We start from the raw sequence: 18,579 nt of genomic DNA on the forward strand, positions 1-18,579 counted from the left end.
CCCTGCCCACAATATCACTGTGGCAATATTTCCTCTCTGTCCTGTGTTTTTCTGCCAATTAAAAGTGCAAATCTCGCTGTATTTTTTGAGACTTCATTTTGCTGTTGATTGGCTTTTACTCCAGTTGTCATGTTTTACAGCCATTTGAGACTGGGAGCCCAATGAGGTTCGCCAAGGGACATGGGTGATGAGGAGTCAACAGAGCCTATTTTGCCACAACGCCAGGCCATGAAGACAGCATCCAGTGGGACTCATTTGTTTCTCAGTCCAATGGCAATTTGAGCAATGGGCCGCTCCGTTTGCGTCGATATTTGGTTGTCCACAAGGCAGGAGAAGGGTGCGCCATTTCCAGCGGCGCTGCAATACCGGGTCGATGCGTGGAGTGAACGGAGCAAGCCCCTTTTTCAGCCCCCGACACAAAGAACATATGTTTAATGCTGTCGTCTTATTGAGGACATATCAGATATTAAACTGATGAGAACATTTACTACAGCCAAAAGGCCGAAAAGTGATGTGGCCCAACCGTTAGCTGCCCAACGCAATCTTCAGGCACAAGTGTCACTTGTCACAGTGCAATACTTTTCACTGGGCATCAAACACCTAAATCTAGCTCAGGCTTAAAATGGCTTTTCTGATCTTCACAAAAGCACAAGGCTAAGCCAAATGGCAAAGCCTGCCAAAAATAGCTTCAGCTCATTGGTGTTGCTTTCCACGGAAGTCTTTAGTAAAAGGCGAAAGACTTGTGCGTTATGAAAAGAAACCAGAGTAAGTACAGCCCTTTGATGAAGAACAGCCAAAGACCCTAGTCGTCCCAGTCAAAACACTCACGGTACGCCTGACTTGCCCCGCGATCCAAATCCCAGGCCACACCCATTCCCCTACCCCTGCCCACAATATCACCGTGGCAATATTTCCTCTCTGTCCTGTGTTTTTCTGCCAATTAAAAGTGCAAATCTCGCTGTATTTTTTGAGACTTCATTTTGCTGTTGATTGGCTTTTACTCCAGTTGTCATGTTTTACAGCCATTTGAGACTGGGAGCCCAATGAGGTTCGCCAAGGGACATGGGTGATGAGGAGTCAACAGAGCCTATTTTGCCACAACGCCAGGCCATGAAGACAGCATCCAGTGGGACTCATTTGTTTCTCAGTCCAATGGCAATTTGAGCAATGGGCCGCTCCGTTTGCGTTGATATTTGGTTGTCCACAAGGCAGGAGAAGGGTGCGCCATTTCCAGCGGCGCTGCAATACCGGGTCGATGCGTGGAGTGAACGGAGCAAGCCCCTTTTTCAGCCCCCGACACAAAAAACATATGTTTAATGCTGTCGTCTTATTGAGGACATATCAGATATTAAACTGATGAGAACATTTACTACAGCCAAAAGGCCGAAAAGTGATGTGGCCCAACCGTTAGCTGCCCAACGCAATCTTCAGGCACAAGTGTCACTTGTCACAGTGCAATACTTTTCACTGGGCATCAAACACCTAAATCTAGCTCAGGCTTAAAATGGCTTTTCTGATCTTCACAAAAGCACAAGGCTAAGCCAAACGGCAAAGCCTGCCAAAAATAGCTTCAACTCACTGGTGTTGCTTTCCACGGAAGTCTTTAGTAAAAGGCGAAAGACTTGTGCGTTATGAAAAGTAACCAGAGTAAGTACAGCCCTTTGATGAAGAACAGCCAAAGACCCTAGTCGTCCCAGTCAAAACACTCACGGTACGCCTGACTTGCCCCGCGATCCAAATCCCAGGCCACACCCATTCCCCTACCCCTGCCCACAATATCACTGTGGCAATATTTCCTCTCTGTCCTGTGTTTTTCTGCCAATTAAAAGTGCAAATCTCGCTGTATTTTTTGAGACTTCATTTTGCTGTTGATTGGCTTTTACTCCAGTTGTCATGTTTTACAGCCATTTGAGACTGGGAGCCCAATGAGGTTCGCCAAGGGACATGGGTGATGAGGAGTCAACAGAGCCTATTTTGCCACAACGCCAGGCCATGAAGACAGCATCCAGTGGGACTCATTTGTTTCTCAGTCCAATGGCAATTTGAGCAATGGGCCGCTCCGTTTGCGTCAATATTTGGTTGTCCACAAGGCAGGAGAAGGGTGCGCCATTTCCAGCGGCGCTGCAATACCGGGTCGATGCGTGGAGTGAACGGAGCAAGCCCCTTTTTCAGCCCCCGACACAAAAAACATATGTTTAATGTTGTCGTCTTATTGAGGACATATCAGATATTAAACTGATGAGAACATTTACTACAGCCAAAAGGCCGAAAAGTGATGTGGCCCAACCGTTAGCTGCCCAACGCAATCTTCAGGCACAAGTGTCACTTGTCACAGTGCAATACTTTTCACTGGGCATCAAACACCTAAATCTAGCTCAGGCTTAAAATGGCTTTTCTGATCTTCACAAAAGCACAAGGCTAAACCAAATGGCAAAGCCTGCCAAAAATAGCTTCAGCTCATTGGTGTTGCTTTCCACGGAAGTCTTTAGTAAAAGGCGAAAGACTTGTGCGTTATGAAAAGAAACCAGAGTAAGTACAGCCCTTTGATGAAGAACAGCCAAAGACCCTAGTCGTCCCAGTCAAAACACTCACGGTACGCCTGACTTGCCCCGCGATCCAAATCCCAGGCCACACCCATTCCCCTACCCCTGCCCACAATATCACCGTGGCAATATTTCCTCTCTGTCCTGTGTTTTTCTGCCAATTAAAAGTGCAAATCTCGCTGTATTTTTTGAGACTTCATTTTGCTGTTGATTGGCTTTTACTCCAGTTGTCATGTTTTACAGCCATTTGAGACTGGGAGCCCAATGAGGTTCGCCAAGGGACATGGGTGATGAGGAGTCAACAGAGCCTATTTTGCCACAACGCCAGGCCATGAAGACAGCATCCAGTGGGACTCATTTGTTTCTCAGTCCAATGGCAATTTGAGCAATGGGCCGCTCCGTTTGCGTTGATATTTGGTTGTCCACAAGGCAGGAGAAGGGTGCGCCATTTCCAGCGGCGCTGCAATACCGGGTCGATGCGTGGAGTGAACGGAGCAAGCCCCTTTTTCAGCCCCCGACACAAAAAACATATGTTTAATGCTGTCGTCTTATTGAGGACATATCAGATATTAAACTGATGAGAACATTTACTACAGCCAAAAGGCCGAAAAGTGATGTGGCCCAACCGTTAGCTGCCCAACGCAATCTTCAGGCACAAGTGTCACTTGTCACAGTGCAATACTTTTCACTGGGCATCAAACACCTAAATCTAGCTCAGGCTTAAAATGGCTTTTCTGATCTTCACAAAAGCACAAGGCTAAGCCAAACGGCAAAGCCTGCCAAAAATAGCTTCAACTCACTGGTGTTGCTTTCCACAGAAGTCTTTAGTAAAAGGCGAAAGACTTGTGCGTTATGAAAAGTAACCAGACTAAGTACAGCCCTTTGATGAAGAACAGCCAAAGACCCTAGTCGTCCCAGTCAAAACACTCACGGTACGCCTGACTTGCCCCGCGATCCAAATCCCAGGCCACACCCATTCCCCTACCCCTGCCCACAATATCACCGTGGCAATATTTCCTCTCTGTCCTGTGTTTTTCTGCCAATTAAAAGTGCAAATCTCGCTGTATTTTTTGAGACTTCATTTTGCTGTTGATTGGCTTTTACTCCAGTTGTCATGTTTTACAGCCATTTGAGACTGGGAGCCCAATGAGGTTCGCCAAGGGACATGGGTGATGAGGAGTCAACAGAGCCTATTTTGCCACAACGCCAGGCCATGAAGACAGCATCCAGTGGGACTCATTTGTTTCTCAGTCCAATGGCAATTTGAGCAATGGGCCGCTCCGTTTGCGTTGATATTTGGTTGTCCACAAGGCAGGAGAAGGGTGCGCCATTTCCAGCGGCGCTGCAATACCGGGTCGATGCGTGGAGTGAACGGAGCAAGCCCCTTTTTCAGCCCCCGACACAAAAAACATATGTTTAATGCTGTCGTCTTATTGAGGACATATCAGATATTAAACTGATGAGAACATTTACTACAGCCAAAAGGCCGAAAAGTGATGTGGCCCAACCGTTAGCTGCCCAACGCAATCTTCAGGCACAAGTGTCACTTGTCACAGTGCAATACTTTTCACTGGGCATCAAACACCTAAATCTAGCTCAGGCTTAAAATGGCTTTTCTGATCTTCACAAAAGCACAAGGCTCAGCCAAATGGCAAAGCCTGCCAAAAATAGCTTCAACTCATTGGTGTTCCTTTCCACGGAAGTCTTTAGTAAAAGGCGAAAGACTTGTGCGTTATGAAAAGTAACCAGAGTAAGTACAGCCCTTTGATGAAGAACAGCCAAAGACCCTAGTCGTCCCAGTCAAAACACTCACGGTACGCCTGACTTGCCCCGCGATCCAAATCCCAGGCCACACGCATTCCCCTACCCCTGCCCACAATATCACTGTGGCAATATTTCCTCTCTGTCCTGTGTTTTTCTGCCAATTAAAAGTGCAAATCTCGCTGTATTTTTTGAGACTTCATTTTGCTGTTGATTGGCTTTTACTCCAGTTGTCATGTTTTACAGCCATTTGAGACTGGGAGCCCAATGAGGTTCGCCAAGGGACATGGGTGATGAGGAGTCAACAGAGCCTATTTTGCCACAACGCCAGGCCATGAAGACAGCATCCAGTGGGACTCATTTGTTTCTCAGTCCAATGGCAATTTGAGCAATGGGCCGCTCCGTTTGCGTCGATATTTGGTTGTCCACAAGGCAGGAGAAGGGTGCGCCATTTCCAGCGGCGCTGCAATACCGGGTCGATGCGTGGAGTGAACGGAGCAAGCCCCTTTTTCAGCCCCCGACACAAAAAACATATGTTTAATGCTGTCGTCTTATTGAGGACATATCAGATATTAAACTGATGAGAACATTTACTACAGCCAAAAGGCCGAAAAGTGATGTGGCCCAACCGTTAGCTGCCCAACGCAATCTTCAGGCACAAGTGTCACTTGTCACAGTGCAATACTTTTCACTGGGCATCAAACACCTAAATCTAGCTCAGGCTTAAAATGGCTTTTCTGATCTTCACAAAAGCACAAGGCTAAGCCAAATGACAAAGCCTGCCAAAAACAGCTTCAACGCATTGGTGTTGCTTTCCACGGAAGTCTTTAGTAAAAGGCGAAAGACTTGTGCGTTATGAAAAGTAACCAGAGTAAGTACAGCCCTTTGATGAAGAACAGCCAAAGACCCTAGTCGTCCCAGTCAAAACACTCATGGTACGCCTGACTTGCCCCGCGATCCAAATCCCAGGCCACACCCATTCCCCTACCCCTGCCCACAATATCACCGTGGCAATATTTCCTCTCTGTCCTGTGTTTTTCTGCCAATTAAAAGTGCAAATCTCGCTGTATTTTTTGAGACTTCATTTTGCTGTTGATTGACTTTTACTCCAGTTGTCATGTTTTACAGCCATTTGAGACTGGGAGCCCAATGAGGTTCGCCAAGGGACATGGGTGATGAGGAGTCAACAGAGCCTATTTTGCCACAACGCCAGGCCATGAAGACAGCATCCAGTGGGACTCATTTGTTTCTCAGTCCAATGGCAATTTGAGCAATGGGCCGCTCCGTTTGCGTTGATATTTGGTTGTCCACAAGGCAGGAGAAGGGTGCGCCATTTCCAGCGGCGCTGCAATACCGGGTCGATGCGTGGAGTGAACGGAGCAAGCCCCTTTTTCAGCCCCCGACACAAAAAACATATGTTTAATGTTGTCGTCTTATTGAGGACATATCAGATATTAAACTGATGAGAACATTTACTACAGCCAAAAGGCCGAAAAGTGATGTGGCCCAACCGTTAGCTGCCCAACGCAATCTTCAGGCACAAGTGTCACTTGTCACAGTGCAATACTTTTCACTGGGCATCAAACACCTAAATCTAGCTCAGGCTTAAAATGGCTTTTCTGATCTTCACAAAAGCACAAGGCTAAGCCAAATGACAAAGCCTGCCAAAAATAGCTTCAACTCATTGGTGTTCCTTTCCACGGAAATCTTTAGTAAAAGGCAAAAGACTTGTGCGTTATGAAAAGAAACCAGAATAAGTACAGCCCTTTGATGAAGAACAGCCAAAGAACCTAGTCGTCCCAGTCAAAACACTCATGGTACGCCTGACTTGCCCCACAATCCAAATCCCAGGCCACACCCATTCCCCTACCCCTGCCCACAATATCACCGTGGCAATATTTCCTTTCTGTCCTGTGTTTTTCTGCCAATTAAAAGTGCAAATCTCGCTGTATTTTTTGAGACTTCATTTTGCTGTTGATTGGCTTTTACTCCAGTTGTCATGTTTTACAGCCATTTGAGACTGGGAGCCCAATGAGGTTCGCCAAGGGACATGGGTGATGAGGAGTCAACAGAGCCTATTTTGCCACAACGCCAGGCCATGAAGACAGCATCCAGTGGGACTCATTTGTTTCTCAGTCCAATGGCAATTTGAGCAATGGGCCGCTCCGTTTGCGTTGATATTTGGTTGTCCACAAGGCAGGAGAAGGGTGCGCCATTTCCAGCGGCGCTGCAATACCGGGTCGATGCGTGGAGTGAACGGAGCAAGCCCCTTTTTCAGCCCCCGACACAAAAAACATATGTTTAATGTTGTCGTCTTATTGAGGACATATCAGATATTAAACTGATGAGAACATTTACTACAGCCAAAAGGCCGAAAAGTGATGTGGCCCAACCGTTAGCTGCCCAACGCAATCTTCAGGCACAAGTGTCACTTGTCACAGTGCAATACTTTTCACTGGGCATCAAACACCTAAATCTAGCTCAGGCTTAAAATGGCTTTTCTGATCTTCACAAAAGCACAAGGCTCAGCCAAACGGCAAAGCCTGCCAAAAATAGCTTCAACTCATTGGTGTTCCTTTCCACGGAAGTCTTTAGTAAAAGGCGAAAGACTTGTGCGTTATGAAAAGAAACCAGAGTAAGTACAGCCCTTTGATGAAGAACAGCCAAAGACCCTAGTCGTCCCAGTCAAAACACTCACAGAACGCCTGACTTGCCCCGCGATCCAAATCCCAGGCCACACCTATTCCCCTTCCCTTGCCCAAAATATCACCGTGGCAATATTTCCTCTCTGTCCTGTTTTTCTGCCAATTAAAAGTGCAAATCTCGCTGTATTTTTTGAGACTTCATTTTGCTGTTGATTGGCTTTTACTCCAGTTGTCATGCTTTACAGCCATTTGAGACTGGGAGCCCAATGAGGTTCGCCAAGGGACATGGGTGATGAGGAGTCAACAGAGCCTATTTTGCCACAACGCCAGGCCATGAAGACAGCATCCAGTGGGACTCATTTGTTTCTCAGTCCAATGGCAATTTGAGCAATGGGCCGCTCCGTTTGCGTTGATATTTGGTTGTCCACAAGGCAGGAGAAGGGTGCGCCATTTCCAGCGGCGCTGCAATACCGGGTCGATGCGTGGAGTGAACGGAGCAAGCCCCTTTTTCAGCCCCAGACACAAAAAACATATGTTTAATGCTGTCGTCTTATTGAGGACATATCAGATATTAAACTGATGAGAACATTTACTACAGCCAAAAGGCCGAAAAGTGATGTGGCCCAACCGTTAGCTGCCCAACGCAATCTTCAGGCACAAGTGTCACTTGTCACAGTGCAATACTCTTCACTGGGCATCAAACACCTAAATCTAGCTCAGGCTTAAAATGGCTTTTCTGATCTTCACAAAAGCACAAGGCTAAGCCAAATGACAAAGCCTGCCAAAAATAGCTTCAACTCATTGGTGTTGCTTTCCACGGAAGTCTTTAGTAAAAGGCGAAAGACTTGTGCGTTATGAAAAGAAACCAGAGTAAGTACAGCCCTTTGATGAAGAACAGCCAAAGACCCTAGTCGTCCCAGTCAAAACACTCACGGTACGCCTGACTTGCCCCGCGATCCAAATCCCAGGCCACACCCATTCCCCTACCCCTGCCCACAATATCACCGTGGCAATATTTCCTCTCTGTCCTGTGTTTTTCTGCCAATTAAAAGTGCAAATCTCGCTGTATTTTTTGAGACTTCATTTTGCTGTTGATTGGCTTTTACTCCAGTTGTCATGTTTTACAGCCATTTGAGACTGGGAGCCCAATGAGGTTCGCCAAGGGACATGGGTGATGAGGAGTCAACAGAGCCTATTTTGCCACAACGCCAGGCCATGAAGACAGCATCCAGTGGGACTCATTTGTTTCTCAGTCCAATGGCAATTTGAGCAATGGGCCGCTCCGTTTGCGTCGATATTTGGTTGTCCACAAGGCAGGAGAAGGGTGCGCCATTTCCAGCGGCGCTGCAATACCGGGTCGATGCGTGGAGTGAACGGAGCAAGCCCCTTTTTCAGCCCCCGACACAAAAAACATATGTTTAATGCTGTCGTCTTATTGAGGACATATCAGATATTAAACTGATGAGAACATTTACTACAGCCAAAAGGCCGAAAAGTGATGTGGCCCAACCGTTAGCTGCCCAACGCAATCTTCAGGCACAAGTGTCACTTGTCACAGTGCAATACTTTTCACTGGGCATCAAACACCTAAATCTAGCTCAGGCTTAAAATGGCTTTTCTGATCTTCACAAAAGCACAAGGCTAAACCAAATGGCAAAGCCTGCCAAAAATAGCTTCAGCTCATTGGTGTTGCTTTCCACGGAAGTCTTTAGTAAAAGGCGAAAGACTTGTGCGTTATGAAAAGAAACCAGAGTAAGTACAGCCCTTTGATGAAGAACAGCCAAAGACCCTAGTCGTCCCAGTCAAAACACTCACGGTACGCCTGACTTGCCCCGCGATCCAAATCCCAGGCCACACCCATTCCCCTACCCCTGCCCACAATATCACCGTGGCAATATTTCCTCTCTGTCCTGTGTTTTTCTGCCAATTAAAAGTGCAAATCTCGCTGTATTTTTTGAGACTTCATTTTGCTGTTGATTGGCTTTTACTCCAGTTGTCATGTTTTACAGCCATTTGAGACTGGGAGCCCAATGAGGTTCGCCAAGGGACATGGGTGATGAGGAGTCAACAGAGCCTATTTTGCCACAACGCCAGGCCATGAAGACAGCATCCAGTGGGACTCATTTGTTTCTCAGTCCAATGGCAATTTGAGCAATGGGCCGCTCCGTTTGCGTTGATATTTGGTTGTCCACAAGGCAGGAGAAGGGTGCGCCATTTCCAGCGGCGCTGCAATACCGGGTCGATGCGTGGAGTGAACGGAGCAAGCCCCTTTTTCAGCCCCCGACACAAAAAACATATGTTTAATGCTGTCGTCTTATTGAGGACATATCAGATATTAAACTGATGAGAACATTTACTACAGCCAAAAGGCCGAAAAGTGATGTGGCCCAACCGTTAGCTGCCCAACGCAATCTTCAGGCACAAGTGTCACTTGTCACAGTGCAATACTTTTCACTGGGCATCAAACACCTAAATCTAGCTCAGGCTTAAAATGGCTTTTCTGATCTTCACAAAAGCACAAGGCTCAGCCAAATGGCAAAGCCTGCCAAAAATAGCTTCAACTCATTGGTGTTCCTTTCCACGGAAGTCTTTAGTAAAAGGCGAAAGACTTGTGCGTTATGAAAAGTAACCAGAGTAAGTACAGCCCTTTGATGAAGAACAGCCAAAGACCCTAGTCGTCCCAGTCAAAACACTCACGGTACGCCTGACTTGCCCCGCGATCCAAATCCCAGGCCACACGCATTCCCCTACCCCTGCCCACAATATCACTGTGGCAATATTTCCTCTCTGTCCTGTGTTTTTCTGCCAATTAAAAGTGCAAATCTCGCTGTATTTTTTGAGACTTCATTTTGCTGTTGATTGGCTTTTACTCCAGTTGTCATGTTTTACAGCCATTTGAGACTGGGAGCCCAATGAGGTTCGCCAAGGGACATGGGTGATGAGGAGTCAACAGAGCCTATTTTGCCACAACGCCAGGCCATGAAGACAGCATCCAGTGGGACTCATTTGTTTCTCAGTCCAATGGCAATTTGAGCAATGGGCCGCTCCGTTTGCGTCGATATTTGGTTGTCCACAAGGCAGGAGAAGGGTGCGCCATTTCCAGCGGCGCTGCAATACCGGGTCGATGCGTGGAGTGAACGGAGCAAGCCCCTTTTTCAGCCCCCGACACAAAAAACATATGTTTAATGCTGTCGTCTTATTGAGGACATATCAGATATTAAACTGATGAGAACATTTACTACAGCCAAAAGGCCGAAAAGTGATGTGGCCCAACCGTTAGCTGCCCAACGCAATCTTCAGGCACAAGTGTCACTTGTCACAGTGCAATACTTTTCACTGGGCATCAAACACCTAAATCTAGCTCAGGCTTAAAATGGCTTTTCTGATCTTCACAAAAGCACAAGGCTAAGCCAAATGACAAAGCCTGCCAAAAACAGCTTCAACGCATTGGTGTTGCTTTCCACGGAAGTCTTTAGTAAAAGGCGAAAGACTTGTGCGTTATGAAAAGTAACCAGAGTAAGTACAGCCCTTTGATGAAGAACAGCCAAAGACCCTAGTCGTCCCAGTCAAAACACTCATGGTACGCCTGACTTGCCCCGCGATCCAAATCCCAGGCCACACCCATTCCCCTACCCCTGCCCACAATATCACCGTGGCAATATTTCCTCTCTGTCCTGTGTTTTTCTGCCAATTAAAAGTGCAAATCTCGCTGTATTTTTTGAGACTTCATTTTGCTGTTGATTGACTTTTACTCCAGTTGTCATGTTTTACAGCCATTTGAGACTGGGAGCCCAATGAGGTTCGCCAAGGGACATGGGTGATGAGGAGTCAACAGAGCCTATTTTGCCACAACGCCAGGCCATGAAGACAGCATCCAGTGGGACTCATTTGTTTCTCAGTCCAATGGCAATTTGAGCAATGGGCCGCTCCGTTTGCGTTGATATTTGGTTGTCCACAAGGCAGGAGAAGGGTGCGCCATTTCCAGCGGCGCTGCAATACCGGGTCGATGCGTGGAGTGAACGGAGCAAGCCCCTTTTTCAGCCCCCGACACAAAAAACATATGTTTAATGTTGTCGTCTTATTGAGGACATATCAGATATTAAACTGATGAGAACATTTACTACAGCCAAAAGGCCGAAAAGTGATGTGGCCCAACCGTTAGCTGCCCAACGCAATCTTCAGGCACAAGTGTCACTTGTCACAGTGCAATACTTTTCACTGGGCATCAAACACCTAAATCTAGCTCAGGCTTAAAATGGCTTTTCTGATCTTCACAAAAGCACAAGGCTAAGCCAAATGACAAAGCCTGCCAAAAATAGCTTCAACTCATTGGTGTTCCTTTCCACGGAAATCTTTAGTAAAAGGCAAAAGACTTGTGCGTTATGAAAAGAAACCAGAATAAGTACAGCCCTTTGATGAAGAACAGCCAAAGAACCTAGTCGTCCCAGTCAAAACACTCATGGTACGCCTGACTTGCCCCACAATCCAAATCCCAGGCCACACCCATTCCCCTACCCCTGCCCACAATATCACCGTGGCAATATTTCCTTTCTGTCCTGTGTTTTTCTGCCAATTAAAAGTGCAAATCTCGCTGTATTTTTTGAGACTTCATTTTGCTGTTGATTGGCTTTTACTCCAGTTGTCATGTTTTACAGCCATTTGAGACTGGGAGCCCAATGAGGTTCGCCAAGGGACATGGGTGATGAGGAGTCAACAGAGCCTATTTTGCCACAACGCCAGGCCATGAAGACAGCATCCAGTGGGACTCATTTGTTTCTCAGTCCAATGGCAATTTGAGCAATGGGCCGCTCCGTTTGCGTTGATATTTGGTTGTCCACAAGGCAGGAGAAGGGTGCGCCATTTCCAGCGGCGCTGCAATACCGGGTCGATGCGTGGAGTGAACGGAGCAAGCCCCTTTTTCAGCCCCCGACACAAAAAACATATGTTTAATGTTGTCGTCTTATTGAGGACATATCAGATATTAAACTGATGAGAACATTTACTACAGCCAAAAGGCCGAAAAGTGATGTGGCCCAACCGTTAGCTGCCCAACGCAATCTTCAGGCACAAGTGTCACTTGTCACAGTGCAATACTTTTCACTGGGCATCAAACACCTAAATCTAGCTCAGGCTTAAAATGGCTTTTCTGATCTTCACAAAAGCACAAGGCTCAGCCAAACGGCAAAGCCTGCCAAAAATAGCTTCAACTCATTGGTGTTCCTTTCCACGGAAGTCTTTAGTAAAAGGCGAAAGACTTGTGCGTTATGAAAAGAAACCAGAGTAAGTACAGCCCTTTGATGAAGAACAGCCAAAGACCCTAGTCGTCCCAGTCAAAACACTCACAGAACGCCTGACTTGCCCCGCGATCCAAATCCCAGGCCACACCTATTCCCCTTCCCTTGCCCAAAATATCACCGTGGCAATATTTCCTCTCTGTCCTGTTTTTCTGCCAATTAAAAGTGCAAATCTCGCTGTATTTTTTGAGACTTCATTTTGCTGTTGATTGGCTTTTACTCCAGTTGTCATGCTTTACAGCCATTTGAGACTGGGAGCCCAATGAGGTTCGCCAAGGGACATGGGTGATGAGGAGTCAACAGAGCCTATTTTGCCACAACGCCAGGCCATGAAGACAGCATCCAGTGGGACTCATTTGTTTCTCAGTCCAATGGCAATTTGAGCAATGGGCCGCTCCGTTTGCGTTGATATTTGGTTGTCCACAAGGCAGGAGAAGGGTGCGCCATTTCCAGCGGCGCTGCAATACCGGGTCGATGCGTGGAGTGAACGGAGCAAGCCCCTTTTTCAGCCCCAGACACAAAAAACATATGTTTAATGCTGTCGTCTTATTGAGGACATATCAGATATTAAACTGATGAGAACATTTACTACAGCCAAAAGGCCGAAAAGTGATGTGGCCCAACCGTTAGCTGCCCAACGCAATCTTCAGGCACAAGTGTCACTTGTCACAGTGCAATACTTTTCACTGGGCATCAAACACCTAAATCTAGCTCAGGCTTAAAATGGCTTTTCTGATCTTCACAAAAGCACAAGGCTAAGCCAAATGACAAAGCCTGCCAAAAATAGCTTCAACTCATTGGTGTTGCTTTCCACGGAAGTCTTTAGTAAAAGGCGAAAGACTTGTGCGTTATGAAAAGAAACCAGAGTAAGTACAGCCCTTTGATGAAGAACAGCCAAAGACCCTAGTCGTCCCAGTCAAAACACTCACGGTACGCCTGACTTGCCCCGCGATCCAAATCCCAGGCCACACCCATTCCCCTACCCCTGCCCACAATATCACCGTGGCAATATTTCCTCTCTGTCCTGTGTTTTTCTGCCAATTAAAAGTGCAAATCTCGCTGTATTTTTTGAGACTTCATTTTGCTGTTGATTGGCTTTTACTCCAGTTGTCATGTTTTACAGCCATTTGAGACTGGGAGCCCAATGAGGTTCGCCAAGGGACATGGGTGATGAGGAGTCAACAGAGCCTATTTTGCCACAACGCCAGGCCATGAAGACAGCATCCAGTGGGACTCATTTGTTTCTCAGTCCAATGGCAATTTGAGCAATGGGCCGCTCCGTTTGCGTCGATATTTGGTTGTCCACAAGGCAGGAGAAGGGTGCGCCATTTCCAGCGGCGCTGCAATACCGGGTCGATGCGTGGAGTGAACGGAGCAAGCCCCTTTTTCAGCCCCCGACACAAAAAACATATGTTTAATGCTGTCGTCTTATTGAGGACATATCAGATATTAAACTGATGAGAACATTTACTACAGCCAAAAGGCCGAAAAGTGATGTGGCCCAACCGTTAGCTGCCCAACGCAATCTTCAGGCACAAGTGTCACTTGTCACAGTGCAATACTTTTCACTGGGCATCAAACACCTAAATCTAGCTCAGGCTTAAAATGGCTTTTCTGATCTTCACAAAAGCACAAGGCTAAACCAAATGGCAAAGCCTGCCAAAAATAGCTTCAGCTCATTGGTGTTGCTTTCCACGGAAGTCTTTAGTAAAAGGCGAAAGACTTGTGCGTTATGAAAAGAAACCAGAGTAAGTACAGCCCTTTGATGAAGAACAGCCAAAGACCCTAGTCGTCCCAGTCAAAACACTCACGGTACGCCTGACTTGCCCCGCGATCCAAATCCCAGGCCACACCCATTCCCCTACCCCTGCCCACAATATCACCGTGGCAATATTTCCTCTCTGTCCTGTGTTTTTCTGCCAATTAAAAGTGCAAATCTCGCTGTATTTTTTGAGACTTCATTTTGCTGTTGATTGGCTTTTACTCCAGTTGTCATGTTTTACAGCCATTTGAGACTGGGAGCCCAATGAGGTTCGCCAAGGGACATGGGTGATGAGGAGTCAACAGAGCCTATTTTGCCACAACGCCAGGCCATGAAGACAGCATCCAGTGGGACTCATTTGTTTCTCAGTCCAATGGCAATTTGAGCAATGGGCCGCTCCGTTTGCGTTGATATTTGGTTGTCCACAAGGCAGGAGAAGGGTGCGCCATTTCCAGCGGCGCTGCAATACCGGGTCGATGCGTGGAGTGAACGGAGCAAGCCCCTTTTTCAGCCCCCGACACAAAAAACATATGTTTAATGCTGTCGTCTTATTGAGGACATATCAGATATTAAACTGATGAGAACATTTACTACAGCCAAAAGGCCGAAAAGTGATGTGGCCCAACCGTTAGCTGCCCAACGCAATCTTCAGGCACAAGTGTCACTTGTCACAGTGCAATACTTTTCACTGGGCATCAAACACCTAAATCTAGCTCAGGCTTAAAATGGCTTTTCTGATCTTCACAAAAGCACAAGGCTAAGCCAAACGGCAAAGCCTGCCAAAAATAGCTTCAACTCACTGGTGTTGCTTTCCACAGAAGTCTTTAGTAAAAGGCGAAAGACTTGTGCGTTATGAAAAGTAACCAGACTAAGTACAGCCCTTTGATGAAGAACAGCCAAAGACCCTAGTCGTCCCAGTCAAAACACTCACGGTACGCCTGACTTGCCCCGCGATCCAAATCCCAGGCCACACCCATTCCCCTACCCCTGCCCACAATATCACCGTGGCAATATTTCCTCTCTGTCCTGTGTTTTTCTGCCAATTAAAAGTGCAAATCTCGCTGTATTTTTTGAGACTTCATTTTGCTGTTGATTGGCTTTTACTCCAGTTGTCATGTTTTACAGCCATTTGAGACTGGGAGCCCAATGAGGTTCGCCAAGGGACATGGGTGATGAGGAGTCAACAGAGCCTATTTTGCCACAACGCCAGGCCATGAAGACAGCATCCAGTGGGACTCATTTGTTTCTCAGTCCAATGGCAATTTGAGCAATGGGCCGCTCCGTTTGCGTTGATATTTGGTTGTCCACAAGGCAGGAGAAGGGTGCGCCATTTCCAGCGGCGCTGCAATACCGGGTCGATGCGTGGAGTGAACGGAGCAAGCCCCTTTTTCAGCCCCCGACACAAAAAACATATGTTTAATGCTGTCGTCTTATTGAGGACATATCAGATATTAAACTGATGAGAACATTTACTACAGCCAAAAGGCCGAAAAGTGATGTGGCCCAACCGTTAGCTGCCCAACGCAATCTTCAGGCACAAGTGTCACTTGTCACAGTGCAATACTTTTCACTGGGCATCAAACACCTAAATCTAGCTCAGGCTTAAAATGGCTTTTCTGATCTTCACAAAAGCACAAGGCTCAGCCAAATGGCAAAGCCTGCCAAAAATAGCTTCAACTCATTGGTGTTCCTTTCCACGGAAGTCTTTAGTAAAAGGCGAAAGACTTGTGCGTTATGAAAAGTAACCAGAGTAAGTACAGCCCTTTGATGAAGAACAGCCAAAGACCCTAGTCGTCCCAGTCAAAACACTCACGGTACGCCTGACTTGCCCCGCGATCCAAATCCCAGGCCACACGCATTCCCCTACCCCTGCCCACAATATCACTGTGGCAATATTTCCTCTCTGTCCTGTGTTTTTCTGCCAATTAAAAGTGCAAATCTCGCTGTATTTTTTGAGACTTCATTTTGCTGTTGATTGGCTTTTACTCCAGTTGTCATGTTTTACAGCCATTTGAGACTGGGAGCCCAATGAGGTTCGCCAAGGGACATGGGTGATGAGGAGTCAACAGAGCCTATTTTGCCACAACGCCAGGCCATGAAGACAGCATCCAGTGGGACTCATTTGTTTCTCAGTCCAATGGCAATTTGAGCAATGGGCCGCTCCGTTTGCGTCGATATTTGGTTGTCCACAAGGCAGGAGAAGGGTGCGCCATTTCCAGCGGCGCTGCAATACCGGGTCGATGCGTGGAGTGAACGGAGCAAGCCCCTTTTTCAGCCCCCGACACAAAAAACATATGTTTAATGCTGTCGTCTTATTGAGGACATATCAGATATTAAACTGATGAGAACATTTACTACAGCCAAAAGGCCGAAAAGTGATGTGGCCCAACCGTTAGCTGCCCAACGCAATCTTCAGGCACAAGTGTCACTTGTCACAGTGCAATACTTTTCACTGGGCATCAAACACCTAAATCTAGCTCAGGCTTAAAATGGCTTTTCTGATCTTCACAAAAGCACAAGGCTAAGCCAAATGACAAAGCCTGCCAAAAACAGCTTCAACGCATTGGTGTTGCTTTCCACGGAAGTCTTTAGTAAAAGGCGAAAGACTTGTGCGTTATGAAAAGTAACCAGAGTAAGTACAGCCCTTTGATGAAGAACAGCCAAAGACCCTAGTCGTCCCAGTCAAAACACTCATGGTACGCCTGACTTGCCCCGCGATCCAAATCCCAGGCCACACCCATTCCCCTACCCCTGCCCACAATATCACCGTGGCAATATTTCCTCTCTGTCCTGTGTTTTTCTGCCAATTAAAAGTGCAAATCTCGCTGTATTTTTTGAGACTTCATTTTGCTGTTGATTGACTTTTACTCCAGTTGTCATGTTTTACAGCCATTTGAGACTGGGAGCCCAATGAGGTTCGCCAAGGGACATGGGTGATGAGGAGTCAACAGAGCCTATTTTGCCACAACGCCAGGCCATGAAGACAGCATCCAGTGGGACTCATTTGTTTCTCAGTCCAATGGCAATTTGAGCAATGGGCCGCTCCGTTTGCGTTGATATTTGGTTGTCCACAAGGCAGGAGAAGGGTGCGCCATTTCCAGCGGCGCTGCAATACCGGGTCGATGCGTGGAGTGAACGGAGCAAGCCCCTTTTTCAGCCCCCGACACAAAAAACATATGTTTAATGTTGTCGTCTTATTGAGGACATATCAGATATTAAACTGATGAGAACATTTACTACAGCCAAAAGGCCGAAAAGTGATGTGGCCCAACCGTTAGCTGCCCAACGCAATCTTCAGGCACAAGTGTCACTTGTCACAGTGCAATACTTTTCACTGGGCATCAAACACCTAAATCTAGCTCAGGCTTAAAATGGCTTTTCTGATCTTCACAAAAGCACAAGGCTAAGCCAAATGACAAAGCCTGCCAAAAATAGCTTCAACTCATTGGTGTTCCTTTCCACGGAAATCTTTAGTAAAAGGCAAAAGACTTGTGCGTTATGAAAAGAAACCAGAATAAGTACAGCCCTTTGATGAAGAACAGCCAAAGAACCTAGTCGTCCCAGTCAAAACACTCATGGTACGCCTGACTTGCCCCACAATCCAAATCCCAGGCCACACCCATTCCCCTACCCCTGCCCACAATATCACCGTGGCAATATTTCCTTTCTGTCCTGTGTTTTTCTGCCAATTAAAAGTGCAAATCTCGCTGTATTTTTTGAGACTTCATTTTGCTGTTGATTGGCTTTTACTCCAGTTGTCATGTTTTACAGCCATTTGAGACTGGGAGCCCAATGAGGTTCGCCAAGGGACATGGGTGATGAGGAGTCAACAGAGCCTATTTTGCCACAACGCCAGGCCATGAAGACAGCATCCAGTGGGACTCATTTGTTTCTCAGTCCAATGGCAATTTGAGCAATGGGCCGCTCCGTTTGCGTTGATATTTGGTTGTCCACAAGGCAGGAGAAGGGTGCGCCATTTCCAGCGGCGCTGCAATACCGGGTCGATGCGTGGAGTGAACGGAGCAAGCCCCTTTTTCAGCCCCCGACACAAAAAACATATGTTTAATGTTGTCGTCTTATTGAGGACATATCAGATATTAAACTGATGAGAACATTTACTACAGCCAAAAGGCCGAAAAGTGATGTGGCCCAACCGTTAGCTGCCCAACGCAATCTTCAGGCACAAGTGTCACTTGTCACAGTGCAATACTTTTCACTGGGCATCAAACACCTAAATCTAGCTCAGGCTTAAAATGGCTTTTCTGATCTTCACAAAAGCACAAGGCTCAGCCAAACGGCAAAGCCTGCCAAAAATAGCTTCAACTCATTGGTGTTCCTTTCCACGGAAGTCTTTAGTAAAAGGCGAAAGACTTGTGCGTTATGAAAAGAAACCAGAGTAAGTACAGCCCTTTGATGAAGAACAGCCAAAGACCCTAGTCGTCCCAGTCAAAACACTCACAGAACGCCTGACTTGCCCCGCGATCCAAATCCCAGGCCACACCTATTCCCCTTCCCTTGCCCAAAATATCACCGTGGCAATATTTCCTCTCTGTCCTGTTTTTCTGCCAATTAAA

General features: G+C 46.9%; 18 non-coding genes and 24 pseudogenes across 18 annotated transcripts; all 42 read right to left on the reverse strand.

Annotated features, from left to right (window-relative positions):
* Positions 1-332: 332 nt before the first annotated feature.
* On the reverse strand, positions 333-513 carry LOC144465267 (U2 spliceosomal RNA; annotated as a pseudogene).
* Positions 514-654: 141 nt separating this feature from the next.
* Positions 655-769, reverse strand: LOC144465849 (U5 spliceosomal RNA). The gene has a single exon (XR_013492937.1). It is a non-coding gene; the product is annotated as a U5 spliceosomal RNA (small nuclear RNA).
* Positions 770-1,214: 445 nt separating this feature from the next.
* LOC144466414 (U2 spliceosomal RNA) lies at positions 1,215-1,395 on the reverse strand (annotated as a pseudogene).
* Positions 1,396-1,546: 151 nt separating this feature from the next.
* Positions 1,547-1,651, reverse strand: LOC144465750 (U5 spliceosomal RNA; annotated as a pseudogene).
* Positions 1,652-2,096: 445 nt separating this feature from the next.
* On the reverse strand, positions 2,097-2,277 carry LOC144466083 (U2 spliceosomal RNA; annotated as a pseudogene).
* A 138-nt stretch (positions 2,278-2,415) lies between these two features.
* On the reverse strand, positions 2,416-2,533 carry LOC144465885 (U5 spliceosomal RNA). The gene has a single exon (XR_013492969.1). It is a non-coding gene; the product is annotated as a U5 spliceosomal RNA (small nuclear RNA).
* Positions 2,534-2,978: 445 nt separating this feature from the next.
* Positions 2,979-3,159, reverse strand: LOC144466415 (U2 spliceosomal RNA; annotated as a pseudogene).
* A 151-nt stretch (positions 3,160-3,310) lies between these two features.
* LOC144466022 (U5 spliceosomal RNA) lies at positions 3,311-3,415 on the reverse strand (annotated as a pseudogene).
* A 445-nt stretch (positions 3,416-3,860) lies between these two features.
* On the reverse strand, positions 3,861-4,041 carry LOC144466416 (U2 spliceosomal RNA; annotated as a pseudogene).
* A 141-nt stretch (positions 4,042-4,182) lies between these two features.
* On the reverse strand, positions 4,183-4,297 carry LOC144465474 (U5 spliceosomal RNA). The gene has a single exon (XR_013492615.1). It is a non-coding gene; the product is annotated as a U5 spliceosomal RNA (small nuclear RNA).
* Positions 4,298-4,742: 445 nt separating this feature from the next.
* On the reverse strand, positions 4,743-4,923 carry LOC144466417 (U2 spliceosomal RNA; annotated as a pseudogene).
* Positions 4,924-5,065: 142 nt separating this feature from the next.
* LOC144465909 (U5 spliceosomal RNA) lies at positions 5,066-5,179 on the reverse strand. The gene has a single exon (XR_013492991.1). It is a non-coding gene; the product is annotated as a U5 spliceosomal RNA (small nuclear RNA).
* A 445-nt stretch (positions 5,180-5,624) lies between these two features.
* LOC144466084 (U2 spliceosomal RNA) lies at positions 5,625-5,805 on the reverse strand (annotated as a pseudogene).
* A 142-nt stretch (positions 5,806-5,947) lies between these two features.
* On the reverse strand, positions 5,948-6,061 carry LOC144465807 (U5 spliceosomal RNA). Its single transcript, XR_013492909.1, has one exon. It is a non-coding gene; the product is annotated as a U5 spliceosomal RNA (small nuclear RNA).
* A 445-nt stretch (positions 6,062-6,506) lies between these two features.
* Positions 6,507-6,687, reverse strand: LOC144466085 (U2 spliceosomal RNA; annotated as a pseudogene).
* A 141-nt stretch (positions 6,688-6,828) lies between these two features.
* Positions 6,829-6,943, reverse strand: LOC144465422 (U5 spliceosomal RNA). Its single transcript, XR_013492572.1, has one exon. It is a non-coding gene; the product is annotated as a U5 spliceosomal RNA (small nuclear RNA).
* Positions 6,944-7,386: 443 nt separating this feature from the next.
* On the reverse strand, positions 7,387-7,567 carry LOC144466168 (U2 spliceosomal RNA; annotated as a pseudogene).
* A 142-nt stretch (positions 7,568-7,709) lies between these two features.
* On the reverse strand, positions 7,710-7,823 carry LOC144465553 (U5 spliceosomal RNA). Its single transcript, XR_013492686.1, has one exon. It is a non-coding gene; the product is annotated as a U5 spliceosomal RNA (small nuclear RNA).
* Positions 7,824-8,268: 445 nt separating this feature from the next.
* Positions 8,269-8,449, reverse strand: LOC144466418 (U2 spliceosomal RNA; annotated as a pseudogene).
* A 138-nt stretch (positions 8,450-8,587) lies between these two features.
* LOC144465886 (U5 spliceosomal RNA) lies at positions 8,588-8,705 on the reverse strand. Its single transcript, XR_013492970.1, has one exon. It is a non-coding gene; the product is annotated as a U5 spliceosomal RNA (small nuclear RNA).
* A 445-nt stretch (positions 8,706-9,150) lies between these two features.
* LOC144466419 (U2 spliceosomal RNA) lies at positions 9,151-9,331 on the reverse strand (annotated as a pseudogene).
* Positions 9,332-9,472: 141 nt separating this feature from the next.
* LOC144465475 (U5 spliceosomal RNA) lies at positions 9,473-9,587 on the reverse strand. Its single transcript, XR_013492616.1, has one exon. It is a non-coding gene; the product is annotated as a U5 spliceosomal RNA (small nuclear RNA).
* Positions 9,588-10,032: 445 nt separating this feature from the next.
* On the reverse strand, positions 10,033-10,213 carry LOC144466420 (U2 spliceosomal RNA; annotated as a pseudogene).
* Positions 10,214-10,355: 142 nt separating this feature from the next.
* LOC144465910 (U5 spliceosomal RNA) lies at positions 10,356-10,469 on the reverse strand. Its single transcript, XR_013492992.1, has one exon. It is a non-coding gene; the product is annotated as a U5 spliceosomal RNA (small nuclear RNA).
* A 445-nt stretch (positions 10,470-10,914) lies between these two features.
* Positions 10,915-11,095, reverse strand: LOC144466086 (U2 spliceosomal RNA; annotated as a pseudogene).
* A 142-nt stretch (positions 11,096-11,237) lies between these two features.
* LOC144465808 (U5 spliceosomal RNA) lies at positions 11,238-11,351 on the reverse strand. The gene has a single exon (XR_013492910.1). It is a non-coding gene; the product is annotated as a U5 spliceosomal RNA (small nuclear RNA).
* A 445-nt stretch (positions 11,352-11,796) lies between these two features.
* Positions 11,797-11,977, reverse strand: LOC144466087 (U2 spliceosomal RNA; annotated as a pseudogene).
* Positions 11,978-12,118: 141 nt separating this feature from the next.
* On the reverse strand, positions 12,119-12,233 carry LOC144465423 (U5 spliceosomal RNA). The gene has a single exon (XR_013492573.1). It is a non-coding gene; the product is annotated as a U5 spliceosomal RNA (small nuclear RNA).
* A 443-nt stretch (positions 12,234-12,676) lies between these two features.
* On the reverse strand, positions 12,677-12,857 carry LOC144466169 (U2 spliceosomal RNA; annotated as a pseudogene).
* A 142-nt stretch (positions 12,858-12,999) lies between these two features.
* LOC144465554 (U5 spliceosomal RNA) lies at positions 13,000-13,113 on the reverse strand. The gene has a single exon (XR_013492687.1). It is a non-coding gene; the product is annotated as a U5 spliceosomal RNA (small nuclear RNA).
* Positions 13,114-13,558: 445 nt separating this feature from the next.
* LOC144466421 (U2 spliceosomal RNA) lies at positions 13,559-13,739 on the reverse strand (annotated as a pseudogene).
* Positions 13,740-13,877: 138 nt separating this feature from the next.
* On the reverse strand, positions 13,878-13,995 carry LOC144465887 (U5 spliceosomal RNA). The gene has a single exon (XR_013492971.1). It is a non-coding gene; the product is annotated as a U5 spliceosomal RNA (small nuclear RNA).
* Positions 13,996-14,440: 445 nt separating this feature from the next.
* LOC144466423 (U2 spliceosomal RNA) lies at positions 14,441-14,621 on the reverse strand (annotated as a pseudogene).
* Positions 14,622-14,772: 151 nt separating this feature from the next.
* Positions 14,773-14,877, reverse strand: LOC144466023 (U5 spliceosomal RNA; annotated as a pseudogene).
* Positions 14,878-15,322: 445 nt separating this feature from the next.
* On the reverse strand, positions 15,323-15,503 carry LOC144466424 (U2 spliceosomal RNA; annotated as a pseudogene).
* Positions 15,504-15,644: 141 nt separating this feature from the next.
* LOC144465476 (U5 spliceosomal RNA) lies at positions 15,645-15,759 on the reverse strand. Its single transcript, XR_013492617.1, has one exon. It is a non-coding gene; the product is annotated as a U5 spliceosomal RNA (small nuclear RNA).
* A 445-nt stretch (positions 15,760-16,204) lies between these two features.
* LOC144466425 (U2 spliceosomal RNA) lies at positions 16,205-16,385 on the reverse strand (annotated as a pseudogene).
* A 142-nt stretch (positions 16,386-16,527) lies between these two features.
* Positions 16,528-16,641, reverse strand: LOC144465911 (U5 spliceosomal RNA). The gene has a single exon (XR_013492993.1). It is a non-coding gene; the product is annotated as a U5 spliceosomal RNA (small nuclear RNA).
* Positions 16,642-17,086: 445 nt separating this feature from the next.
* LOC144466088 (U2 spliceosomal RNA) lies at positions 17,087-17,267 on the reverse strand (annotated as a pseudogene).
* Positions 17,268-17,409: 142 nt separating this feature from the next.
* Positions 17,410-17,523, reverse strand: LOC144465809 (U5 spliceosomal RNA). The gene has a single exon (XR_013492911.1). It is a non-coding gene; the product is annotated as a U5 spliceosomal RNA (small nuclear RNA).
* Positions 17,524-17,968: 445 nt separating this feature from the next.
* Positions 17,969-18,149, reverse strand: LOC144466090 (U2 spliceosomal RNA; annotated as a pseudogene).
* Positions 18,150-18,290: 141 nt separating this feature from the next.
* LOC144465424 (U5 spliceosomal RNA) lies at positions 18,291-18,405 on the reverse strand. Its single transcript, XR_013492574.1, has one exon. It is a non-coding gene; the product is annotated as a U5 spliceosomal RNA (small nuclear RNA).
* Between the last annotated feature and the right edge of the window lie 174 nt (positions 18,406-18,579).

The sequence above is a fragment of the Epinephelus lanceolatus genome, chromosome 12 (genome assembly GCF_041903045.1).
Source record: "Epinephelus lanceolatus isolate andai-2023 chromosome 12, ASM4190304v1, whole genome shotgun sequence".
NCBI classification, from domain to species: Eukaryota; Metazoa; Chordata; class Actinopteri; order Perciformes; family Serranidae; genus Epinephelus; species Epinephelus lanceolatus.